The sequence below is a fragment of the Channa argus genome, unplaced genomic scaffold (genome assembly GCF_033026475.1).
Source record: "Channa argus isolate prfri unplaced genomic scaffold, Channa argus male v1.0 Contig052, whole genome shotgun sequence".
In the NCBI taxonomy this organism is placed as follows: Eukaryota; Metazoa; Chordata; class Actinopteri; order Anabantiformes; family Channidae; genus Channa; species Channa argus.
The window spans coordinates 119,850-138,988 of record NW_027125271.1 but is presented as its reverse complement, the minus strand read 5'-3'; the positions used below and the strand labels follow the sequence as shown (position 1 = coordinate 138,988).

The 19,139-nt window shown below is 42.4% G+C and overlaps 11 pseudogenes; all 11 read right to left on the bottom strand.

Annotated features, from left to right (window-relative positions):
* Nucleotides 1-8,699: 8,699 nt before the first annotated feature.
* On the bottom strand, nucleotides 8,700-8,818 carry LOC137119197 (5S ribosomal RNA; annotated as a pseudogene).
* Nucleotides 8,819-9,685: 867 nt separating this feature from the next.
* LOC137119266 (5S ribosomal RNA) lies at nucleotides 9,686-9,804 on the bottom strand (annotated as a pseudogene).
* Nucleotides 9,805-10,671: 867 nt separating this feature from the next.
* Nucleotides 10,672-10,790, bottom strand: LOC137119192 (5S ribosomal RNA; annotated as a pseudogene).
* An 866-nt stretch (nucleotides 10,791-11,656) lies between these two features.
* On the bottom strand, nucleotides 11,657-11,765 carry LOC137119217 (5S ribosomal RNA; annotated as a pseudogene).
* Nucleotides 11,766-12,622: 857 nt separating this feature from the next.
* LOC137119223 (5S ribosomal RNA) lies at nucleotides 12,623-12,741 on the bottom strand (annotated as a pseudogene).
* An 857-nt stretch (nucleotides 12,742-13,598) lies between these two features.
* LOC137119256 (5S ribosomal RNA) lies at nucleotides 13,599-13,717 on the bottom strand (annotated as a pseudogene).
* Nucleotides 13,718-14,574: 857 nt separating this feature from the next.
* Nucleotides 14,575-14,693, bottom strand: LOC137119198 (5S ribosomal RNA; annotated as a pseudogene).
* Nucleotides 14,694-15,560: 867 nt separating this feature from the next.
* LOC137119255 (5S ribosomal RNA) lies at nucleotides 15,561-15,679 on the bottom strand (annotated as a pseudogene).
* An 858-nt stretch (nucleotides 15,680-16,537) lies between these two features.
* Nucleotides 16,538-16,656, bottom strand: LOC137119254 (5S ribosomal RNA; annotated as a pseudogene).
* Nucleotides 16,657-17,513: 857 nt separating this feature from the next.
* LOC137119215 (5S ribosomal RNA) lies at nucleotides 17,514-17,632 on the bottom strand (annotated as a pseudogene).
* An 857-nt stretch (nucleotides 17,633-18,489) lies between these two features.
* Nucleotides 18,490-18,608, bottom strand: LOC137119253 (5S ribosomal RNA; annotated as a pseudogene).
* Between the last annotated feature and the right edge of the window lie 531 nt (nucleotides 18,609-19,139).

Below are 19,139 nucleotides of genomic sequence, written 5' to 3'. Positions count from 1 at the left end.
ATGGAAATATCATTGCAACAGCTTTTATTTAGCCAGAAATCAAGAGTGTACGTTTTTATGCGCTTAAAAGCATTTTCAGGCCGAATGAGCTGATTTCTGCCAATTGCAGCAAAATACTGAAAGGAAAGTGGGTTTGCCTTCATATTTGACCCAGAACAACTCAGTTCAGCATGGAAATATCATTGCAACAGCTTTTATTTAGCCAGAAATCAAGAGTGTACGTTTTTATGCGCTTAAAAGCATTTTCAGGCCGAATGAGCTGATTTCTGCCAATTGCAGCAAAATACTGAAAGGAAAGTGGGTTTGCCTTCATATTTGAGCCAGAACAACTCAGTTCAGCATGGAAATATCATTGCAACAGCTTTTATTTAGCCAGAAATCAAGAGTGTAAGTTTTTATGCGCTTAAAAGCACTTTCAGGCCGAATGGCAAATATGCTTGTTTCTGCCAAATGCAGCAAAATACTGAAAGGAAAGTGGGTTTGCCTTCATATTTGACCCAGAACAACTCAGTTCATCATGGAAATATCATTGCTACAGCTTTTATTTAGCCAGAAATCAAGAGTGTAAGTTTTTATGCGCTTAAAAGCATTTTCAGGCCGAATGAGCTGATTTCTGCCAATTGCAGGAAAATACTGAAAGGAAAGTGGGTTTGCCTTCATTTTTGACCCAGAACAACTCAGTTCAGCATGGAAATATCATTGCTACAGCTTTTATTTAGCCAGAAATCAAGAGTGTAAATTTTTATGTGCTTAAAAGTATTTTCAGGCCGAATGAGCTGATTTCTGCCAAATGCAGCAAAATACTGAAAGGAAAGTGGGTTTGCCTTCATATTTGACCTAGATCAACTCAGTTCAGCATGGAAATATCATCGCAACATATTTTATGTAGCCAGAAATCAAGAGTGGAAGTGTTTATGCGCTTAAAAGCATTTTCAGGCCGAATGTGCAAATATGCTTGTTTCTGCCAAATGCAGCAAAATACTGAAAGGAAAGTGGGTTTGCCTTCATATTTGACCCAGAACAACTCAGTTCAGCATGGAAATATCATTGCAACAGCTTCTATTTAGCCAGAAATCAAGAGTGTAAGCTTTTATGTGCTTAAAAGCATTTTCAGGCCGAATGAGCTGATTTCTGCCAATTGCAGCAAAACACTCAAAGGAAAGTGGGTTTGCCTTCATATTTGACCCAGAACAACTCAGTTCAGCATGGAAATATCATTGCAACAGCGTTTATTTAGCCAGAAATCAAGAGTGTACGTTTTTATGCGCTTAAAAGCATTTTCAGGCCGAATGAGCTGATTTCTGCCAATTGCAGGAAAATACTGAAAGGAAAGTGGGTTTGCCTTCATTTTTGACCCAGAACAACTCAGTTCAGCATGGAAATATCATTGCAACAGCTGGAGAAGTGGAAAGCATGACACTCGCTAAGAAGAAGATAAATGTGGCAAAGTACTAAAACGGTACTGGTCTAGTAGTAAAGAAGCATGATGGTTGACAAACCAATAAAGTAGCAAAACAGTAATGAAAGAACAAAATTTGATGAAAATATACAACAATTTCTATGAATAAATAGGCAGTAACACCAGCTTGTGCTGCCCGTAAACCCAAGCAAAAAAGCTTACAGCACCTGGTATTCCCAGGCGGTCTTCCTACCAAGTACTAACAAGGCCCGGCCCTATTTGGCTGCCGAGATCGGACGAGATCGGGCGCTTATTATTTTTTTTTTTATCTTTTTATTATCAAAAATACACTCTACAAAAAGAAATTAGGTATATACAGAGATAAATCAACAAAACATTACATCCATAGTTCTTTCAACTAAATTAAACAACTTAAAGCACGATCTATTTCTCTAATGTAACTACATATAATTATAAATATAGGGGGGTAGCATTATAAACATGTCATATATCTATCCATATCTATCTATCTATCTATCTATCTATCTATATATATATATATATATATAAATACCCATACATTTACGCACATATACCTCTTTATATATATCCCTATCTATATACATATACATACATATATACATACAAACATACATACAAATATACACACACACGCATACATTATACACACATACATTCATGTACCCGTACCTATATATATTTACATCTACACATACACATACATATACATATCTACATATATATATATATATATATATATATATATATATATATACACACAAATACATACCAATACATATACTCATATAATAATAGGTCAAATAAAAGATCACCCAAAATCAAAGTGCATTCTACCCTCCCCATCTAACACACATAAATCATTTTTAACCCCCCATTTAATAAGAAACCCCTCATTATCAAGCGAAAACAGAATACCCAAATAATGTGACACCATATTTTGAAAAACCAACACCCTCCTCATCTTTTTCCCATCATACAATGCATAATTTCTGGCTATATACACAACATGACGAGCTACACTCAACAAAAAATTCACTAATCCCACATTTATTTTTGTATGTCCCTTCACCAACCCAAAACACCACACCCAATCCCATGCCTCACCTTCCAAACCAGTCACCTTACACTTATTTCTTAATAGACTTTTTACCCAATTCCTGAACTTTTGTGTGACCTCACAGTACAACAACAAGTGGTTAAAATCTTCATCTTCCACCCTACAGACCGGACAAGTTCTCGCATACGTGCTCTTACTAATCTGGTGGAGGACGACAGAAACCAGCACCCTTCTGTGACGCAGCAGGAAGTTTGAGTTTGCTATTGCAGGGGGAAGCCATTTATCATGCATATTAGTCCATATTGAAGAAGTGGGTCGGGTAGGGAACACATGAGACCATGAGGAGTTTGCTGTGGGCTGTTTGAATATTTTGTCAATTAGAACCTTGTACCAAAATTTTGACTGTAAGTCTTTAAATTCCCTATTTTTGCAATCACCGGAGAGTGAAAAATCAATTCTGCCATCCCCCACCAGCCCACCGTCTGCTTCCTGCAACTTCTCCCTCCATTCCAGTGGCATTCTCTGACCGATGTCTGTACAGAATTGTAACACCTTGGTCCATCTGATGTTCACACCTTTCCTTCTTACTTTCTTAAGGACTTCCAGAGGGTTTAAGGCCCCTGTCTGGTCCAGAACCTCCCCAATTTGGTTAAACGCCCCATTTAAGGCACCCCGGCCAACCAGCAATCTCTCCCGGCCACCGAGACGCGGGTTCCCAAAGATTGGCTGTTTAAGTACATCTTCTTTCGAAAACATTTTGCACTCTAGATGAGGCAAGACCTGAACCCACGCCTCAGCGGCCTCCTGGAAAAGTGGGTCCGCATCTGCCACAGGCCGTGCCAGCGCACTGCTGCATAAGTTATACTCCCCACACTCACCCCTCCTCCTTATCTCTGCATCGAAATAGTCCTTCCAAATATAATCAGTTTTATCACATAGCCATTTTTTAAAAAGTTTTAGTCTTAAAGATACTAATTTAGTTTTCAAATCGCAGAGATTCAAACCCCCTTTTTCGTATGGCCCAACTAGTGTCTTGTGCGCAATAGTAAAGGCCTTGCCTTTCCACAAGAAGCCACTGATAGCGCTGCACAGTCCGGACAGTACATCGCCCGGCAGGTGACAGACCTGCATGGCATAGACCAGCCCCGGCACTATTATAGAGTTTAAAATGACCACTCTTCCCTTCAGCCCAAGACCTCTCATCTTCCACAGTCCCAGCCTGGACCTACACCACGCAAGCCTCTCCTCCCAGGTTTTGCGGACGCTGACCAGCGGCTGAGGACAAATATATATTCCAAGCAGCTTGACCTCCGTCTCACCCCTTTTAAAATTCAGACCCACATCCCCTAGAGCAGACCCGGGCCCACAAATAAGGCTGGATTTCTCCCTATTAACTCGCGCTCCCGCCGCCTGCTCATATGCTTCAAGGTGCTTTAGCACCTGTTGTAAACTCTCACCATCCTTAACCATAATGCTTATATCATCAGCATACTGAGCTATTCTGAACTCATTGCCTTTGGGAGATGTTATCCCCTTGATAAGCGGATCGGTTAAGATGCATTGCGCAAGAGGCTCTGCTACAATTGCATATAGCATGGCAGACAGCGGACATCCCTGCCTCACTGATCTCTCTAGGGGGAAAGGATCTGTTAAGAGGCCGTTACATTTCACGACACTAGTAGCCCGGCTGTACAACAACTTCACCCATTCTCGAAAAATTGGGCCGAACCCAAAAACCCCCAGACATCCAAAGAGAAACTCATGACTGACCCTGTCAAATGCCTTCTCCAAATCAACACTGAGGTATATGCCCCCTGTCATCATTAGATTTTCGAAAGACAACTTTGTTGACAGGATGCAGTCAGAAATATCCCTCCCCGGAATACTGTAAGTCTGGGTAGGCCCAATTATCGAGCCGATCACTCCTTTGAGCCTAAAACCCAGTACCTTAGTCAGGATCTTATAGTCAGTGTTGAGCAGGTTGATTGGTCTATAGTTCGCTAGGTCAGATTTTTCCCCTTTATTTTTATACACAAGAGTGATCACTCCCCTCAGGAAGGACTCTGCACATCTGCCCTCCTCCTGTATGGCAAAAAACAGCCTACAGAGGACAGGGGCCAGCAGGTGACTGAAATGCTGGTAGAATTCAGCTGAGAGACCGTCCGAACCTGGGCTCCTTGATGTATTCAGGGCTAAGATTGCCTCTTTCACTTCTTCTAACTGGATGTTTTCATCACATAAAGCCGCATCCTCGTGACTGAGGGAGCAGCTAATTTTCCCAAGTACTTGATTTAACTTTATCTGTGAAATCTCTTGCCTACTAAATAAACTGGAATAAAAATCTTGCACGGTTTGTAAAATATCCACTGAATCAGTATGTGTGTTACCCTCCGAGTCCTTTATTTCAGAAATATATGTTTTGGACTGTTTCCTCTTTTCCAGGCCCAGAAAAAATGCAGTACAGCGCTCACCTTTCAACATATGCTGCGCTTTGCTGCGGATCATTGCACCCCTGCATTTTCTCTCATCCAACTGTCTCAACTGCTCCCTCAGCACGAGATACGTCTCCAACGGATGTCCACACCCAGCCTCAACCAACTCAAGCTCCTTTTTCAGGCGGTCCCTCAGCTCATCCTCCCCTCTTTTCTCTCTTTGTCTTTTCTCTCTGCTCAATGCGATGCAGCGCTTCTTGATTTTTAACTTAGTGCGCTCCCACCACTCAATGATGTCAACCACAAACTCACTTTGATCACATAGAGCAGAGAGAAAAGACTCCATTTTTGCTCTAAAAAATCCATCCTCTAAGAGGCTTGAATTAAAGCACCACAAGCCCCCATTCCTCTGCACTCTGCCCTCCCCCAGATCCACTCTCAGAGAGGCATGATCACTCCAAGTGCAAAACTCATATTTGCAGTTATTTAAAACCGGAACCAAACCCGACGCTAGCAAGCACAAATCTATTCTAGATTGTTTCAGCCTGCCCAACACCACTTGCCTGCGCGAATACGCACGGGTACCGGGGTTCAGTACTCTCCATGCATCCATCAAATCACACTCTTCCATCCATTCAAACACAGCCGACCTGCTAGTGTCATTCTTAAATTTATTGTTGGCACCCACATCTATCCTAGCCAGCGTCACATTCCAGTCCCCTATCACCACCGAGCGATCATCTGTCCATCTTTTACAGCGCCTGAAAAAAACCCTCCTCTCTCCTTCACTATTTGGCCCATATAAGTTCACAATTCTATATCTCTTACTTTGTTCAATTACATCGATCACCAGTAGCCTTCCCTGATCATCCTTAGCAATTTGCACGACACTCTCAAACAGTCCAGGCTTCACAAAGATTGCTACCCCTGCAGTTTTGTCTGGGGATAGAGAATAAAAAAGATCCCCTCTCCAAAAGCACTTTATGCTTTTTATTGTCTCAGAGGTCCACCTGCATTCCTGGACGCACAGGATGTCACACAGCATTTTCCCGCAAAGTTGTTCAATTCTCTCAATGCTTTTAAGCCCATTCAAATTTTGAGAAAAAAGCAGCATTCCCAGCAAAAAAACTAGAATCGGCCCTGTCATTTTTTGGCACATTTCTTACCCTTATTTCTATACCCTCCCTCAGTTCCACTTAGCTTACCCTGCTGTACCCTCTTCCTAACCTGTTTTACCCATTGGACATCCATCTCCAAATCTGAGTCCACGCTAGTAGCCTGGGGAGCCAGCGGGGCTACATCAGAAGTGGGTATTCGAGTGGTGGATTCTACTTCATTTTGCGAGTGAGGCACATTCGGCTCAGGCCGGGGTGAGTCTAGCCAGCCCCCTTCAGGGCGACTCGCCGCATCCCCGCTCCAGTCCGCCAGCACATGATCCATACTGGATCCCAGCTCATCGACCCCCTCATTTCTTATGCCCTCTTGCACCAACAAGTCAGCACTCTGTGACACCATCTCATCTCCAAGCTCATTCTCACTCTCTGTCTCGCTACCCAGGGCTGGCTCCTCTGCAGGCCTGACATTACTCCTTTCATCCACAGAGATGGAGTCCCGGTTTACCACCCCTTCCCCTTCACCTGCATTACGGCAATTACATTGCTCCGCTGGGGCATGGCACGCAACACACCTGTGCGCCCAGGCATCACACTCACGTGCATAATGACCCTGTTTATTGCACTTAAAGCATGTAAAATCAGGGCAATCTCTAACTATATGTCCAGGCTGTAGACACATCCTACACACTTTAACCTGATTATTATGGATAACCCTAAAATATTCTGGCCCTGTGGCCGTCATAAATTTAGAGGAATATGGCAATGATTGTACAGTTTCATTAAATTTAACTTTAACATATCTTGTTCCATCCGCCACATCAGTCCCAGGCCATAACCGTCTTTTAATCGGAGAGATTGCTCTCACCCCCCACACATCCAGTTTTTCCAAAATGTCCTCATCCGCAATATAGGCCGGCAGATTCAAAAACGACACCACCAATTCATCGATAGCTAAAGTTTTAACCATCACCACAGCTCTACCCACTTTAAATCCGTCTAAGAGTCTTTTTTTCCCAGCCTCGCTCTTGACCGTCACCTCGTATTTATTCGGCCCCGTCTCCCGCAATGCCACGATGCCTCCACACACATCACGCATTGCTCTCAGCAGTTCCATTGTCTTCACTCTCTCCTCTCCCACCACCTCAGCCAAAACAGTCAAATCTCTATCATACCGCATTTCTTTCTGCGTCTCTGTCACTCCACCCGGCACCGAACGCGTGCTTACCCGATCTCCCTGTTGTCTCTCATCCGCCGCCACACAGTCATTCTCCATTCTCCGACCAGGCCGCTCCTTTGCAATCTCCATCCTTTTCTCCACCTGCTTGACACCTTTATTCAGCGACTTCCTCGTCTCCTCCGCCAGCTCCAGCTCGTTCCCTCTCAATGTGCTTTCCCCACCGACGCCATTTTTCTCCGTTTCCATTCTCCTCCTTCCGCTTTTTCCCGCCACTGTAAACCAGGCTTCTTCTTCTCGCCTGCCTCTGCCGTTCTCCATTACGAGTAGTCTATTAGAACTCGCTCAAAAACGAAAACCCAAAAAAGTTCAAAAACTAGGAAACCACAATAAATAAAGGCGCCCACGAACGGAGAAACTCCGCCGGGAGGTTTCATAAAGATATTGAAAACAAACTCAAACTCACTATACTGGCTAGGCAAAACACTAATATGAAAACGAAAAATGCGCGACAAACGCGGAGCAGCTCACATGCGTGTCTCTACCTGAAGCACACTGATTCGGAAAGACCACTCCCCTTTCCTCCTCCAATCGGGCGCTTAGAGAGCGGTGTGGCCGTAAGCTGCATTTGACATCATCAACAGCTCTTAAAAACGCTGGAGAAGCAGAATGCATGACACTTGCTAAGAAGAAGATAAATGTGGCAAAGTACAAAGTACTAAAACTGTACTGGTCTGTTACGCCCCTGTCTAGGGGTTCAGGGTGCAACATACAAAGATAAATTAGCATGTTCCCTCTCTGATCCCCAAACCAAAATCCAGGATCGAGATGTTCCAACAGAATGATATTTATTTTAAACGAAAGAAAGTGTCAAACAAAACATGACACTACAACTCAGGGCGAACCAAGGCCAACATAATAAACAAAACTTGCCATTTCCCACAGAAAGTGCAAGCTAGCCCGATAGAAATAAACAATCCAAAAGACAGTCGCTAACCCTAACTCCCAAATGTGAAAACAGTCCAAAGAAAATGGTAGTTCACCCCTACAGATCTAATACTATTTACAAAATATACAATTTATAAACAAAACCACGGCACAAAACCTAACAATTCAAAAATGCTAAATAAGGTTTGGAAACCAAGAACAGCAAACAGGTGCTGCTGCCAGAAAGAGCCTCGCTAGCCGTTGGGAACCGTACTTTTAAAACTCCAGGAAGTGTAGGATGGACCAATCAGCTTCCTGTACTGCCCCCCAATCCGGCCAATCAGGCAGGGCACCTATAAGAACAACAAAATAAAAACAACACATATGGCCAGGACCGTAACATGGTCTACTAGTAATGAAGCACAATGGTTGACAAACCAATAAAGTAGCAAAACAGCAATGAAAGAACAAAATTTGATGAAAATATAGAACAATTTCTATGAATAAATAGGCAGTAACACCAGCTTGTGCTGCCCGTAAACCCAAGCAAAAAAGCTTACAGCACCTCGTATTCCCAGGCGGTCTTCCTACCAAGTACTAACCAGGCCCGGCTCTATTTGGGTGCCGAGATCGGACGAGATCGGGCGCTTAGAGAGCGGTGTGGCAGTAAGCTGCATTTGACATCATCAACAGCTCTTAAAAACGCTGGAGAAGCAGAATGCATGACACTTGCTAAGAAGAAGATAAATGTGGCAAAGTACAAAGTACTATAACTGTACTGGTCTGTTACGCCCCTGTCTAGGGGTTCAGGGTGCAACATACAAAGATAAATTAGCATGTTCCCTCTCTGATCCCCAAACCAAAATCCAGGATCGAGATGTTCCAACGGAATGATATTTATTTTAAACGAAAGAAAGTGTCAAACAAAACATGACACTACAACTCAGGGCGAACCAAGGCCAACATAATAAACAAAATAAGCCATTTCCCACAGAAAGTGCTAGCTAGCCTGATAGAAATAAACAATCCAAAAGACAGTCGCTAACCCTAACTCCCTATTGTGAAAACAAGAGAAAACAATCAAAAGAAAATGGCAGTTCACCCCTACACATCTAATACTATTTACAAAATATACAATTTATAAACAAAACCACGGCACAAAACCTAACAATTCAAAAATGCTAAATAAGGTTTGGAAACCAAGAACAGCAAACAGGTGCTGCTGCCAGAAAGAGCCTCGCTAGCTGTTGGGAACCGTACTTTTAAAACTCCAGGAAGTGTAGGATGGACCAATCAGCTTCCTGTACTGCCCCCCAATCCGGCCAATCAGGCAGGGCACCTATAAGAACAACAAAATAAAAACAACACATATGGCCAGGACCGTAACATGGTCTACTAGTAATGAAGCACGATGGTTGACAAACCAATAAAGTAGCAAAACAGCAATGAAAGAACAAAATTTGATGAAAATATAGAACAATTTCTATGAATAAATAGGCAGTAACACCAGCTTGTGCTGCCCGTAAACCCAAGCAAAAAAGCTTACAGCACCTGGTATTCCCAGGCTGTCTTCCTACCAAGTACTAACCAGGCCCGGCTCTATTTGGCTGCCGAGATCGGACGAGATCGGGCGCTTAGAGAGCGGTGTGGCCGTAAGCTGCATTTGACATCATCAACAGCTCTTAAAAACGCTGGAGAAGCAGAATGCATGACACTTGCTAAGAAGAAGATAAATGTGGCAAAGTACAAAGTACTATAACTGTACTGGTCTGTTACGCCCCTGTCCAGGGGGTCAGGGTGCAACATACAAAGATAAATTAGCATGTTCCCTCTCCGATCCCCAAACCAAACTCCAGTATCGAGATGTTCCAACAGAATGATATTTATTTTAAACGAAAGAAAGTGTCAAACAAAACATGACACTACAACTCAGGGCGAACCAAGGCCAACATAATAAACAAAATAAGCCATTTCCCACAGAAAGTGCTAGCTAGCCTGATAGAAATAAACAAACCAAAAGACAGTCGCTAACCCTAACTCCCTAATGTGAAAACAAGAGAAAACAATCAAAAGAAAATGGCAGTCCACCCCTACAGATTTAATACTATTTACAAAATATACAATTTATAAACAAAACCACGGCACAAAACCTAACAATTCAAAAATGCTAAATAAGGTTTGGAAACCAAGAACAGCAAACAGGTGCTGATGCCAGAAAGAGCCTCGCTAGCTGTTGGGAACCGTACTTTTAAAACTCCAGGAAGTGTAGGATGGACCAATCAGTTTCCTGTACTGCCCCCCAATCCGGCCAATCAGGCAGGGCACCTATAAGAACAAGAAAATAAAAACAACACATATGGCCAAGACCGTAACATGGTCTATTAGTAATGAAGCACGATGGTTGACAAACCAATAAAGTAGCAAAACAGCAATGAAAGAACAAAATTTGATGAAAATATAGAACAATTTCTATGAATAAATAGGCAGTAACACCAGCTTGTGCTGCCCGTAAACCCAAGCAAAGAAGCTTACAGCACGTGGTATTCCCAGGCGGTCTTCCTACCAAGTACTAACAAGGCCCGGCCCTATTTGGCTGCCGAGATCGGACGGGATCGGGCGCTTAGAGAGCAGTGTGGCCGTAAGCTGCATTTGACATCATCAACAGCTCTTAAAAACGCTGGAGAAGCAGAATGCATGACACTTGCTAAGAAGAAGATAAATGTGGCAAAGTACAAAGTACTATAACTGTACTGGTCTGTTACGCCCCTGTCTAGGGGGTCAGGGTGCAACATACAAAGATAAATTAGCATGTTCCCTCTCCGATCCCCAAACCAAAATCCAGGATCGAGATGTTCCAACAGAATGATATTTATTTTAAACGAAAGAAAGTGTCAAACAAAACATGACACTACAACTCAGGGCGAACCAAGGCCAACATAATAAACAAAATAAGCCATTTCCCACAGAAAGTGCTAGCTAGCCTGATAGAAATAAACAAACCAAAGACAGTCGCTAACCCTAACTCCCTAATGTGAAAACAAGAGAAAACAATCAAAAGAAAATGGCAGTCCACCCCTACAGATTTAATACTATTTACAAAATATACAATTTATAAACAAAACCACGGCACAAAACCTAACAATTCAAAAATGCTAAATAAGGTTTGGAAAGCAAGAACAGCAAACAGGTGCTGCTGCCAGAAAGAGCCTCGCTAGCTGTTGGGAACCGTACTTTTAAAACTCCAGGAAGTGTAGGATGGACCAATCAGCTTCCTGTACTTCCCCAAAATCCGGCCAATCAGGCAGGGCACCTATAAGAACAAGAAAATAAAAACAACACATATGGCCAGGACGGTAACATGGTCTATTAGTAATGAAGCACGATGGTTGACAAACCAATAAAGTAGCAAAACAGCAATGAAAGAACAAAATTTGATGAAAATATAGAACAATTTCTATGAATAAATAGGCAGTAACACCAGCTTGTGCTGCCCGTAAACCCAAGCAAAAAAGCTTACAGCACCTGGTATTCCCAGGCGGTCTTCCTACCAAGTACTAACCAGGCCCGGCCCTATTTGGCTGCCGAGATCGGGCGCTTAGAGAGCGGTGTGGCCGTAAACTGCACTTGACATCATCAACAGCTCTTAAGAACGCTAGAGAAGCAGAATGCATGACACTTGCTAAGAAGAAGATAAATGTGGCAAAGTACAAAGTACTATGACTGTACTGGTCTGTTACGCCCCTGTCTAGGGGGTCAGGCTGAAACATACAAAGATAAATTAGCATGTTCCCTCTCCGATCCCCAAACCAAAATCCAGGATTGAGATGTTCCAACAGAATGATATTTATTTTAAACGAAAGAAAGTGTCAAACAAAACATGACACTACAACTCAGGGCGAACCAAGGCCAACATAATAAACAAAATAAGCCATTTCCCACAGAAAGTGCTAGCTAGCCTGATAGAAATAAACAAACCAAAAGACAGTCGCTAACCCTAACTCCCTAATGTGAAAACAGTCCAAAGAAAATGGCAGTTCACCCCTACAGATTTAATACTATTTACAAAATATACAATTTATAAACAAAACCACGGCACAAAACCTAACAATTCAAAAATGCTAAATAAGGTTTGGAAACCAAGAACAGCAAACAGGTGCTGATGCCAGAAAGAGCCTCGCTAGCTGTTGGGAACCGTACTTTTAAAACTCCAGGAAGTGTAGGATGGACCAATCAGCTTCCTGTACTGCCCCCCAATCCGGCCAATCAGGCAGGGCACCTATAAGAACAAGAAAATAAAAACAACACATATGGCCAGGACCGTAACATGGTCTACTAGTAATGAAGCACGATGGTTGGCAAACCAATAAAGTAGCAAAACAGCAATGAAAGAACAAAATTTGATGAAAATATAGAACAATTTCTATGAATAAATAGGCAGTAACACCAGCTTGTGCTGCCCGTAAACCCAAGCAAAGAAGTTTACAGCACGTGGTATTCCCAGGCGTTCTTCCTACCAAGTACTAACAAGGCCCGGCCCTATTTGGCTGCCGAGATCGGACGGGATCGGGCGCTTAGAGAGCAGTGTGGCCGTAAGCTGCATTTGACATCATCAACAGCTCTTAAAAACGCTGGAGAAGCAGAATGCATGACACTTGCTAAGAAGAAGATAAATGTGGCAAAGTACAAAGTACTATGACTGTACTGGTCTGTTACGCCCCTGTCTAGGGGGTCAGGCTGAAACATACAAAGATAAATTAGCATGTTCCCTCTCCGATCCCCAAACCAAAATCCAGGATCGAGATGTTCCAACAGAATGATATTTATTTTAAACGAAAGAAAGTGTCAAACAAAACATGACACTACAACTCAGGGCGAACCAAGGCCAACATAATAAACAAAATAAGCCATTTCCCACAGAAAGTGCTAGCTAGCCTGATAGAAATAAACAAACCAAAAGACAGTCGCTAACCCTAACTCCCTAATGTGAAAACAGTCCAAAGAAAATGGCAGTTCACCCCTACAGATTTAATACTATTTACAAAATATACAATTTATAAACAAAACCACGGCACAAAACCTAACAATTCAAAAATGCTAAATAAGGTTTGGAAACCAAGAACAGCAAACAGGTGCTGATGCCAGAAAGAGCCTCGCTAGCTGTTGGGAACCGTACTTTTAAAACTCCAGGAAGTGTAGGATGGACCAATCAGCTTCCTGTACTTCCCCCAAATCCGGCCAATCAGGCAGGGCACCTATAAGAACAAGAAAATAAAAACAACACATATGGCCAGGACCGTAACATGGTCTATTAGTAATGAAGCACGATGGTTGACAAACCAATAAAGTAGCAAAACAGCAATGAAAGAACAAAATTTGATGAAAATGTAGAACAATTTCTATGAATAAATAGGCAGTAACACCAGCTTGTGCTGCCCGTAAACCCAAGCCAAAAAGCTTACAGCACCTGGTATTCCCAGGCGGTCTTCCTACCAAGTACTAACCAGGCCCGGCCCTATTTGGCTGCCGAGATCGGACGAGATCGGGCGCTTAGAGAGCGGTGTGGCCGTAAACTGCACTTGACATCATCAACAGCTCTTAAGAACGCTAGAGAAGCAGAATGCATGACACTTGCTAAGAAGAAGATAAATGTGGCAAAGTACAAAGTACTATGACTGTACTGGTCTGTTACGCCCCTGTCTAGGGGGTCAGGCTGAAACATACAAAGATAAATTAGCATGTTCCCTCTCCGATCCCCAAACCAAAATCCAGGATTGAGATGTTCCAACAGAATGATATTTATTTTAAACGAAAGAAAGTGTCAAACAAAACATGACACTACAACTCAGGGCGAACCAAGGCCAACATAATAAACAAAATAAGCCATTTCCCACAGAAAGTGCTAGCTAGCCTGATAGAAATAAACAAACCAAAAGACAGTCGCTAACCCTAACTCCCTAATGTGAAAACAGTCCAAAGAAAATGGCAGTTCACCCCTACAGATTTAATACTATTTACAAAATATACAATTTATAAACAAAACCACGGCACAAAACCTAACAATTCAAAAATGCTAAATAAGGTTTGGAAACCAAGAACAGCAAACAGGTGCTGATGCCAGAAAGAGCCTCGCTAGCTGTTGGGAACCGTACTTTTAAAACTCCAGGAAGTGTAGGATGGACCAATCAGCTTCCTGTACTGCCCCCCAATCCGGCCAATCAGGCAGGGCACCTATAAGAACAAGAAAATAAAAACAACACATATGGCCAGGACCGTAACATGGTCTACTAGTAATGAAGCACGATGGTTGGCAAACCAATAAAGTAGCAAAACAGCAATGAAAGAACAAAATTTGATGAAAATATAGAACAATTTCTATGAATAAATAGGCAGTAACACCAGCTTGTGCTGCCCGTAAACCCAAGCAAAGAAGCTTACAGCACCTGGTATTCCCAGGCATTCTTCCTACCAAGTACTAACCAGGCCCGGCCCTATTTGGCTGTCGAGATCGGACGAGATCGGGCGCTTAGAGAGCGGTGTGGCCGTAAACTGCATTTGACATCATCAACAGCTCTTAAAAATGCTAGAGAAGCAGAATGCATGACACTTGCTAAGAAGAAGATAAATGTGGCAAAGTACAAAGTACTATGACTGTACTGGTCTGTTACGCCCCTGTCTAGGGGGTCAGGCTGAAACATACAAAGATAAATTAGCATGTTCCCTCTCCGATCCCCAAACCAAAATCCAGGATCGAGATGTTCCAACAGAATGATATTTATTTTAAACGAAAGAAAGTGTCAAACAAAACATGACACTACAACTCAGGGCGAACCAAGGCCAACATAATAAACAAAATAAGCCATTTCCCACAGAAAGTGCTAGCTAGCTTGATAGAAATAAACAAACCAAAAGACAGTCGCTAACCCTAACTCCCTAATGTGAAAACAAGAGAAAACAATCAAAAGAAAATGGCAGTCCACCCCTACAGATTTAATACTATTTACAAAATATACAATTTATAAACAAAACCACGGCACAAAACCTAACAATTCAAAAATGCTAAATAAGGTTTGGAAAGCAAGAACAGCAAACAGGTGCTGCTGCCAGAAAGAGCCTCGCTAGCTGTTGGGAACCGTACTTTTAAAACTCCAGGAAGTGTAGGATGGACCAATCAGCTTCCTGTACTTCCCCCAAATCCGGCCAATCAGGCAGGGCACCTATAAGAACAAGAAAATAAAAACAACACATATGGCCAGGACCGTAACATGGTCTATTAGTAATGAAGCACGATGGTTGACAAACCAATAAAGTAGCAAAACAGCAATGAAAGAACAAAATTTGATGAAAATATAGAACAATTTCTATGAATAAATAGGCAGTAACACCAGCTTGTGCTGCCCGTAAACCCAAGCAAAAAAGCTTACAGCACCTGGTATTCCCAGGCGGTCTTCCTACCAAGTACTAACCAGGCCCGGCCCTATTTGGCTGCCGAGATCGGACGAGATCGGGCGCTTAGAGAGCGGTGTGGCCGTAAACTGCATTTGACATCATCAACAGCTCTTAAGAACGCTAGAGAAGCAGAATGCATGACACTTGCTAAGAAGAAGATAAATGTGGCAAAGTACAAAGTACTATGACTGTACTGGTCTGTTACGCCCCTGTCGAGGGGGTCAGGCTGAAACATACAAAGATAAATTAGCATGTTCCCTCTCCGATCCCCAAACCAAAATCCAGGATTGAGATGTTCCAACAGAATGATATTTATTTTAAACGAAAGAAAGTGTCAAACAAAACATGACACTACAACTCAGGGCGAACCAAGGCCAACATAATAAACAAAATAAGCCATTTCCCACAGAAAGTGCTAGCTAGCCTGATAGAAATAAACAAACCAAAAGACAGTCGCCAACCCTAACTCCCTAATGTGAAAACAGTCCAAAGAAAATGGCAGTTCACCCCTACAGATTTAATACTATTTACAAAATATACAATTTATAAACAAAACCACGGCACAAAACCTAACAATTCAAAAATGCTAAATAAGGTTTGGAAACCAAGAACAGCAAACAGGTGCTGATGCCAGAAAGAGCCTCGCTAGCTGTTGGGAACCGTACTTTTAAAACTCCAGCAAGTGTAGGATGGACCAATCAGCTTCCTGTACTGCCCCCCAATCCGGCCAATCAGGCAGGGCACCTATAAGAACAAGAAAATAAAAACAACACATATGGCCAGGACCATAACATGGTCTACTAGTAATGAAGCACGATGGTTGACAAACCAATAAAGTAGCAAAACAGCGAATGAAAGAACAAAATTTGATGAAAATATAGAACAATTTCTATGAATAAATAGGCAGTAACACCAGCTTGTGCTGCCCGTAAACCCAAGCCAAAAAGCTTACAGCACCTGGTATTCCCAGGCGGTCTTCCTACCAAGTACTAACCAGGCCCGGCCCTATTTGGCTGCCGAGATCGGACGAGATCGGGCGCTTAGAGAGCGGTGTGGCCGTAAACTGCACTTGACATCATCAACAGCTCTTAAGAACGCTAGAGAAGCAGAATGCATGACACTTGCTAAGAAGAAGATAAATGTGGCAAAGTACAAAGTACTATGACTGTACTGGTCTGTTACGCCCCTGTCTAGGGGGTCAGGCTGAAACATACAAAGATAAATTAGCATGTTCCCTCTCCGATCCCCAAACCAAAATCCAGGATTGAGATGTTCCAACAGAATGATATTTATTTTAAACGAAAGAAAGTGTCAAACAAAACATGACACTACAACTCAGGGCGAACCAAGGCCAACATAATAAACAAAATAAGCCATTTCCCACAGAAAGTGCTAGCTAGCCTGATAGAAATAAACAAACCAAAAGACAGTCGCTAACCCTAACTCCCTAATGTGAAAACAGTCCAAAGAAAATGGCAGTTCACCCCTACAGATTTAATACTATTTACAAAATATACAATTTATAAACAAAACCACGGCACAAAACCTAACAATTCAAAAATGCTAAATAAGGTTTGGAAACCAAGAACAGCAAACAGGTGCTGATGCCAGAAAGAGCCTCGCTAGCTGTTGGGAACCGTACTTTTAAAACTCCAGGAAGTGTAGGATGGACCAATCAGCTTCCTGTACTGCCCCCCAATCCGGCCAATCAGGCAGGGCACCTATAAGAACAAGAAAATAAAAACAACACATATGGCCAGGACCGTAACATGGTCTACTAGTAATGAAGCACGATGGTTGGCAAACCAATAAAGTAGCAAAACAGCAATGAAAGAACAAAATTTGATGAAAATATAGAACAATTTCTATGAATAAATAGGCAGTAACACCAGCTTGTGCTGCCCGTAAACCCAAGCAAAGAAGCTTACAGCACGTGGTATTCCCAGGCGTTCTTCCTACCAAGTACTAACAAGGCCCGGCCCTATTTGGCTGCCGAGATCGGACGGGATCGGGCGCTTAGAGAGCAGTGTGGCCGTAAGCTGCATTTGACATCATCAACAGCTCTTAAAAACGCTGGAGAAGCAGAATGCATGACACTTGCTAAGAAGAAGATAAATGTGGCAAAGTACAAAGTACTATAACTGTACTGGTCTGTTACGCCCCTGTCTAGGGGGTCAGGGTGCAACATACAAAGATAAATTAGCATGTTCCCTCTCCGATCCCCAAACTAAAATCCAGGATCGAGATGTTCCAACAGAATGATATTTATTTTAAACGAAAGAAAGTGTCAAACAAAACATGACACTACAACTCAGGGCGAACCAAGGCCAACATAATAAACAAAATAAGCCATTTCCCACAGAAAGTGCTAGCTAGCCTGATAGAAATAAACAAACCAAAAGACAGTCGCCAACCCTAACTCCCTAATGTGAAAACAGTCCAAAGAAAATGGCAGTTCACCCCTACAGATTTAATACTATTTACAAAATATACAATTTATAAACAAAACCACGGCACAAAACCTAACAATTCAAAAATGCTAAATAAGGTTTGGAAAGCAAGAACAGCAAACAGGTGCTGCTGCCAGAAAGAGCCTCGCTAGCTGTTGGGAACCGTACTTTTAAAACTCCAGGAAGTGTAGGATGGACCAATCAGCTTCCTGTACTTCCCCCAAATCCGGCCAATCAGGCAGGGCACCTATAAGAACAAGAAAATAAAAACAACACATATGGCCAGGACCGTAACATGGTCTATTAGTAATGAAGCACGATGGTTGACAAACCAATAAAGTAGCAAAACAGCAATGAAAGAACAAAATTTGATGAAAATATAGAACAATTTCTATGAATAAATAGGCAGTAACACCAGCTTGTGCTGCCCGTAAACCCAAGCAAAAAAGCTTACAGCACCTGGTATTCCCAGGCGGTCTTCCTACCAAGTACTAACCAGGCCCGGCCCTATTTGGCTGCCGAGATCGGACGAGATCGGGCGCTTAGAGAGCGGTGTGGCCGTAAACTGCATTTGACATCATCAACAGCTCTTAAGAACGCTAGAGAAGCAGAATGCATGACACTTGCTAAGAAGAAGATAAATGTGGCAAAGTACAAAGTACTATGACTGTACTGGTCTGTTACGCCCCTGTCGAGGGGGTCAGGCTGAAACATACAAAGATAAATTAGCATGTTCCCTCTCCGATCCCCAAACCAAAATCCAGGATTGAGATGTTCCAACAGAATGATATTTATTTTAAACGAAAGAAAGTGTCAAACAAAACATGACACTACAACTCAGGGCGAACCAAGGCCAACATAATAAACAAAATAAGCCATTTCCCACAGAAAGTGCTAGCTAGCCTGATAGAAATAAACAAACCAAAAGACAGTCGCTAACCCTAACTCCCTAATGTGAAAACAGTCCAAAGAAAATGGCAGTTCACCCCTACAGATTTAATACTATTTACAAAATATACAATTTATAAACAAAACCACGGCACAAAACCTAACAATTCAAAAATGCTAAATAAGGTTTGGAAACCAAGAACAGCAAA